Source organism: Talpa occidentalis, unplaced genomic scaffold (genome assembly GCF_014898055.3).
Source record: "Talpa occidentalis isolate TD23 unplaced genomic scaffold, MPIMG_talOcc4v2.1 talOcc4.2, whole genome shotgun sequence".
Lineage (NCBI taxonomy): Eukaryota > Metazoa > Chordata > Mammalia > Eulipotyphla > Talpidae > Talpa > Talpa occidentalis.
Window position 1 is genome coordinate 137,995,404 of NW_023602073.1, and position 7,482 is coordinate 138,002,885.

At 37.6% G+C, this 7,482-nt stretch overlaps 1 pseudogene; it reads right to left on the minus strand.

Annotated features, from left to right (window-relative positions):
• Positions 1-6,301: 6,301 nt before the first annotated feature.
• On the minus strand, positions 6,302-6,914 carry LOC119251540 (phosphoglycerate kinase 1-like; annotated as a pseudogene).
• Positions 6,915-7,482: the final 568 nt, after the last annotated feature.

The following is a 7,482-nucleotide window of genomic DNA, read 5'->3' on the forward strand; positions in this document are numbered from 1 at the left end:
TTCAAATTCCCTGTCCACTTTTATCCATCCACACACATTGCAAGTGCTGAGATGCAGGCATTGAGACAGCAGAAAAACCTACTCTCTCTAAGTTTATACTATGGAGTGTAATTTATAGCTTTTTTTATCCTGCTTATTCCAAAAAGGATTTTGAATAGTATAAAAAATTTAAGTTACAGTTAAAAAATATTAAGGAAGGAAGAGAATTAAAAACAAAACTGAAAAATAACCCATATAAAAAAACCCACAGAAACAGATATTTACATGTCCCCAATGGTAGATTACTTTTCTTTGGAAATGAACTAATTTCAATTATCTCACTTACTAAAGAAAAAGACATTGACTTCATGCCACGTGGATACTCAAAACAACTATTCTCCTCCACCACTGCCATGCAGATTTTTCTGGAAAGGCAAGTTTCCCTGAAACTAAACTTGGATGGCCAATTGTAATCTTAGTTTTATTAAAGAAACATTGTTCAAACAGACCAATGTAGTAGTGAACTTTTTAAGAGGCAAAGAAAATATATGAATCTAATTCAGCCAAGGCATTTTTATTTGTTTTCTATAGAGGCCTGAAATAATTATGGTTCAACTATTTCTTATGGACAAAGGATAAATTCAGGCAAATTACACACAAGGATATACTCGGAAAAGCTGGTGACAGATCCTGCATTCTTTGGACAGGTTCTCTTAAAAGAACTGAAAATCATTCCTACACTCATTTGTCATATATATGTATCACACACACACACACACACACACACACACAGTATTTCCTTTTGTAACTTAATCAAACCCTATGCTGTCTCCAGCATATGCATATATTTAAGAACCTGACACAGACAGGTGTTTTGAGAATCAAAGGCTGAATTATGGGCTGATGAATCCTGTAAAAAACATCAAATATGAAAAAAAATCTAACTATCAAATTAGAATTTAAGGCAATAAAATTCTCTCATTTATTTTTTTTTCAAGAAAAGCATAACTTTATTTTTGTATGCTTTTTCCTTTATAATATACTTTTTCTTTCATTATCACTGGTTCCTTTTTCCCTCATTTTCTTTTTTTTTTTTTCTCAGTAACATCTCTATTTTTTTTTAAATAATAAATTTTATTTTTATATTCCCCCATACAACTGCACATGCCCCATTCTGACCCCAATCCCTCCCCTCCCGGCCCCCACCCCCCAAAAAGTGTCTCTGGTTCATAGTTTTTTATTGATTGTGATTTTCACTTTCTTATAGTTATTCATTTTCCTGATCCCTTATTTAAGTTTTCTAGATTCCTGCTATGAGTGAGAGACCATCTGGTATTTTTCTTTTTCTTTTTGGCTTATTTCGCTGAGCATGATCCCTTCCAGCGCCATCCATGTTGCTGCAAATTGCATGTGTTTATCTTTCTGAATGCTGAGTAATATTCCATGGTATATATGTACCACATCTTCTTGATCCAGTCATCTATAAAATTCTCTCATTTAAAAGTTAGTTTAAAATAAAATGTATATCTACTCTGAGGATGTCATATCTGTAGGGTTAATCAAGTAAATAGTTTGACAATTGCTGGAACCCACCAATTAGGATGGATGCTAAATTATTCAGGTGGCAAAAAAATCTTTTCATAGAAATTTTTATGATGCCAAGAAATTGATACATTTTTTAACACATCTACATAAACTAACTTGCTGAGTCTCAACTAATGAAATCTCTGGAATTCACAACCCATAGACTGTATGATTAATAATGCTATGTAACATTTACTGTGGATTTACTAAGTGACAGAACTATTGCTAAGTGATTTACATAAGTAATCTCCTCTGCTGTTGTAGAAAACATTGGTGTTTCCTCCCACTCTGGGAGCTTCTGCCCCAGAAGTATATTTACTGAGTACAGATATTGTTGTGGGTGTTAAAGATGAAAAAGTCTCTGTTCTCAGGGAATCTAAACTTAAAAAGTTAATCCAGATTATCTGGCAGGCCCACCCTAACTTCAATAGGGGCCGGGTCCACAGTACAATGGAAAACTGATATTTGTTTTTTTAAATATGGAACCAGCATGGGATTGGATTAAGTTACAAAAGGAAATACCATATATATATATGGTATTTATTATTTTCCAGAAAATTGACCTTATTACTCTGTCCCTTGTGCCTGTGCCCAGGAACAGGCTCTGGCAGTGAAGTTGAACTGGGTTGATTTAGTCAGTAATGTTATTTGATGGCACAGGATTAGGAGATAGAAATTTGGTTACTCTTGGCCAGGACATGACTCTCCCTGTATTTAGAGCCTCCTGTGAACTTTGTAACCTGTCAATGTAATTTGAACCTCCCCAACATATTCAAATTCCCTGTCCACTTTTATTCATACACACACACACACACACACACACACACACATGTCAAGCCTATAATCTATGAAATAAAGTATTTTCTTTTTTCCTACTTTGATAGATGTAGTTTCATGATGCTGTGGAATAAGATGTTAATGCTAAGAATGCTTGGATTCCTTGGAATCCTACAGTGGAATATAGAGGCAAGAGAGGCATGTCCAGCATCTAGCCATGGCTGCAGTAACGCTCATCTTTAGCATCATCCTACTTCGAGAGGTGCCTCTCACGGATGAATGTTCAAACTCTGGCCATGTGCCTACACACTGCCTTCTTGACTTTCTCACATATGGTGTGGCCCATTCAGGAAAATAGACCCTCAAAGAGTCTCCAGCCTGGAATCAGACTCAGGGTCAGTGGGCATGGAATTCTGAATCCCAGAAACCCAAGCATGATCTAGAAAGAGAAGTGTTTATTCTCCAAGTGCCATGTTGCCTCAGTTCAACAAACTCCTATGCTAGGGGCTAACACACAGACAGAAGAGGGCCAAAGGGGACCCCTGCAACATGTAGCTAAGGTGGCGGTGGAGTTGGGATCTCTGTTATCTTGGCCCAATGCCTGTAACTACAGCATGTAAATAGAGGCCAGCCATTCTCTCACACACTGGGGACTACCACCGCTCTGTAGTTCTACCCACAATGACCTATGAGAATACAGAAGGATAACCGAACTTTCTAGCATTCAAAAGAATTCCATCCAACACATTCCATTCAGTTAAAACCCTCTCTAATTACTGTGCAGGTGGTAGGATTCATCTCCACAATTCAGCCCAAACCCTCAACAAGGAAAAGTCTAACATTCAAAGGTCAGGAGACAAACCTGTGTTTTCCTCAGCCAACATTTCTTCTCTTTTTATCACTCAGTCACCTCCTTTATTTACAAATGCTCTCACCTGCTAAAGGATATATATTTTTATATTCCCCAAGATAACTTCCTGATGTTCTAAAAGAGGTTACCTCTTAAATATTGAAAGGAACAGATGTTTAGAATTTTTTCAATTCATTCTAAACAATTTTTTGAATAATATAATCTCTGAAATTCAAATATGGCACTTTTCACATTTTCCATGTACTCTTTAATTTTAATACCATAATGTTTTGTAAACTAAGCTGGAATAATACAACTGAGCATGGTTTGATAATCATTAATTGCATGTTTTACTTTGCAACTTTTTAAGGTGAGAAAATGTACATATAAATAGAACCTAACATACTATGTTAAATCAATGGCACTATTAAAAAATTGCTATTGGGCTTCCCCTGGTGGCTCAGGTGGTTGAGCACAGAGCTGTGAAGCTGTCTGCAGCCTCTGCAGCGCTGGTTTGATCCCAGCTGGCTGGGTGAGGGTCGCACATGGCATGGCAGACCTCTCCTGTCTCGCCTGCTCCCCTCAGCAGTGTATTTCGTCAGTCTGCCTGTTCTGTTCCCGCTGTCTCTGGTGAATCCTCTCACTATCCAACGCATCTGGTCTGTACCCTGGTTTTTGTATAAATAAATAAATTACTTAATTAATAACTCTTTTAAATAAATAAATAAATAAATATTGCTATTAAGAACCTCCCTGGTGGTGCAGGGAGTTAGGACACACCGAAGGTATCCTCAGCCACTGCAGCACAAATTCGATCCCCCACCAGGGAGCAACCCACATGGCACAGCAGACCTCTCTTGTCTTGCCCACTGCTCCCCTCAGCAGTGCATTTCAGTCCAGTCTGCCTGTTCTGTTCCCCACTCTGTCTCTGGTGAATCTGCTCACCCCCCATACCTCTGGCCTGTACCCCAGTTCTTGTATGCATAAATAAATAAATCTTAACAAAATAAAATAAAATAAAAAATTGCTACTAAAATGCATCAATATTACTTTAATTCTTCAGTAAAAAAAAAAAAAAAAAAACAGGAAACTGTCATCAGATTAAAAAAAAAAATCCAGGTCAATAAAATACTGACTTGTCAACTTAAGTGGTAAATAATCTTTTGAACTCATTTTATAATTGATGTTAACTCAAAAATAACTCTACTCTTACATTATGCTTATACTGCTTAATTCAATTTGGCATTTAGATTTATCTCTGTACTGCTTCATAAATCAGTCCTTTCGGGTCATGAGTTAGCAAACCTCCAAAATAAAGTGACAGGATAATTAAATTATGCAAGGAAAATGGTTTTCAATTCTACATCCCAACAGAGAGAAGAGGGACATTGGAAATTTATCATTATATCAAGTCTTCCCTACATTTTCTATCATTTCCTAATAATAACTTCAGGCTCAATGACAGAACAATCACTGTCAACTTTTAAGGATATGAATATCATCAAATTTGACCTGGTTAAGTCATACAAGCTCCATCAATGAAAATCTGATGAGTAATAACTTCCAAACAAAAACTCAAAGATTGGGCAATATTTTCACAAGAGTTGTCTCATTAGATATGTCACTTTTTTAACTTACACCACAAACCTTATGGAGTAAACATGGAAAGAGATTATCTATATATTCCCAATAACTTGAGATTATTCTTTGAAAACAAACTATATTTATAAGTAGCCATTTTTTGCTGTTTTCCTTTTTTAAATTATTTTAGATTAACAAAGAATAAACTACTCCTAGAAGAACAAGGGGAATCAAACTGAAGCCTATTACTTCAGTATGTTTCTGTATGCATTTCAGGTTCCTGAAAATATTTTTTAAAAAACAAAGTAAAGTTTAAGAAGGAAAAGCCTCATTGCTGAACTATAGAAATCATGAAAATAACCACTGGCCAATGAGCCTCAGGTTCTAAAGAGCCCATTTAAAGCCAAATAAGAATTCATGTGTTTAGGGTAGACTTAATGCACTTTGCCTCTTTCTCTTTTCATTTTTTATCAGCACGGGGTTTATACTCCTGGGATATTTATGTCAAGTCAGTCATAAGCAACACTGTGAAGTAGATCAAGTTATTTCCTTTCCATGACATTTTCACCTCCCTAAAAAATGTATCTGTATTCCTCCTGGCCTTGAGTACATAAATGCTATCTCAATCCCTTTTGTTTTAGGGGAAGCCAATTAATTTTCTAGGCATATTATGTGACCACAGGCAGGACATGCAGTCCATAAAGAAAAGATTGAATATATGTGGAATCTCAGACTTTATGGATAAGCAGTTTAAGAGAACATTTCTGGGAAAATTAATGGGTTTCCAATAGCTGACCTGGGAAGTTGGAGGGAGGCAATGACAAGGGCTCAGTAATGACATATTGGGCAGCAGACTTGTGTCTGTTCACTATGACATACACATTGACTTGTACAGCATGGAGCATGGGATTCTTTACCAAAGCCTGTTGTATGAATGAGCATAAGGTGGACATATTCAGCAGAAAGAGTATTCTGTTCTTAAGGAATTACATCTCTTGATATGCTCTCCTCCATCACAAATTCAAAAATATCCAGCATCCCAGAAGTCACCCTGGAGAAGCAGCATATGACTCAAGATAACCAACAGAAAAGATTAGGAGTTACAGTTTATTTCCACACTGCTTTCTGCCCCCTGAATTTCAAGATGGTATCCCATGGACCACTGAGAAAAGCTGGAGTCATACTTATGGCCCTTTACCTAGCTAAAAATTATCTTTTCCTTTTTTCTAGCTTCAATGGATACATTTATTCACTTTCTTGATCACCAACTTCATATTCCTCTCTCTCCCTATAACTAGAATTTCATCTTGTTTCCATGCTATGTATTAAAACAATGACAGAGCTAATCAAATAAATTACTTCAAAATAGGAACAAAGTTCGCACATTTCAATTTCTTTTAACAGGCAAAATATAAATACATGCACTCTAGAATACACAGCAATTTAGTCACTAAGAGATTTAAATGAGAACTTGAAGAATGTAAGCAAAGGGTAAAGATGCACTGAGATCCTGTGCAACGCAAAAAAGTTCTAAGCATTACTGAGAGCATCCACCCTGGGAAAGACTCTATCTTCCAGGAGCTCTAAGCTGGCTCCACCCCAGTGCTCACAGGGCTAACTTTGTTCTAAGTGCTCCATTTGTCACCCCAAGTAGCTGTGTCTCCACCATCCTTGAGGTTGCTGCATTCCCTGAATATGGCTTTCACCACCTCATCCATGAGGTGCTTTGGTAACTCAGGCAAAAGCTTCCCGCTCAAATATGCCCACAGGCCCATTCCACATAATACATTTAGCCTAAGCAAGAGCCTCAGCATTCTTTTCGCTGCTCTCAGGATCACAGTTCAAGCCTATCCAATCACAGTTGTGCCAAATGCCACAACAGCTTGGTGAGTCTCAGTATTTTCATCAAACTTGTTTACAATGGAAAAGTCAACAGACAAAGGCATCTTCATACCATTCTCAGTTTTGGACATCAGGCCTTTGACAATTTTGGCTCCTCTTCATCAAGCTAACACACCAATTTCCATGTTGTTGAGCACCTTAAGGAAGGTAAAAGCCATTCTTCCACCAATAATCATCTAATTGACTTTTTGTATAGCATATTATTGATCAGCTAAATCTTATATGTAACTCTAGCTCTCATCCCAATGGTCAGGAAGTGTTGCTTTGGGCTCAATAACTCAGTTCCTTGCTCATCAAAAACCCTCCAGTCTCCTGCGCAGACTGACCCCCACCATGAGCTGTGATGTTCAGGGAACAGAATCTTTGATATAGATATCCCCAAGTTTGGAAAGTGACACTCATTGGTTGCTGTTGTAGCTGGAAGAACATTAAGTAACTGGTTCACAGAAGTATTCATTCCCTTCATTTCTTCTTCCATATGAAGGCAGAGTCTCCAGCAGGATTACAGACCCAGCAGTGGATTAGCACAAATTTTCTCCACTTCTGGGCACATTGAGTCCTTCAAAAACAAATTCCCTTGCCCAGCAGAGATTTGAGTTCTACAGCAACTGGCTCCCAGGAGTACTTGTCAGGCATGGGGATACCATCAGCCCTGCCCAAGTGACTCTTAAAAAACAGCTGACTTGGCTCCAGTGTCCAAGCAGAATATTACACTCAGAATGGCAGCCTGATTCCCCTGGTGGTTTGTTATTGGGTTGTTCTTCATAAGGACATTAAAGCTCACTCTCTTAACGATCCACTTCCCCTTC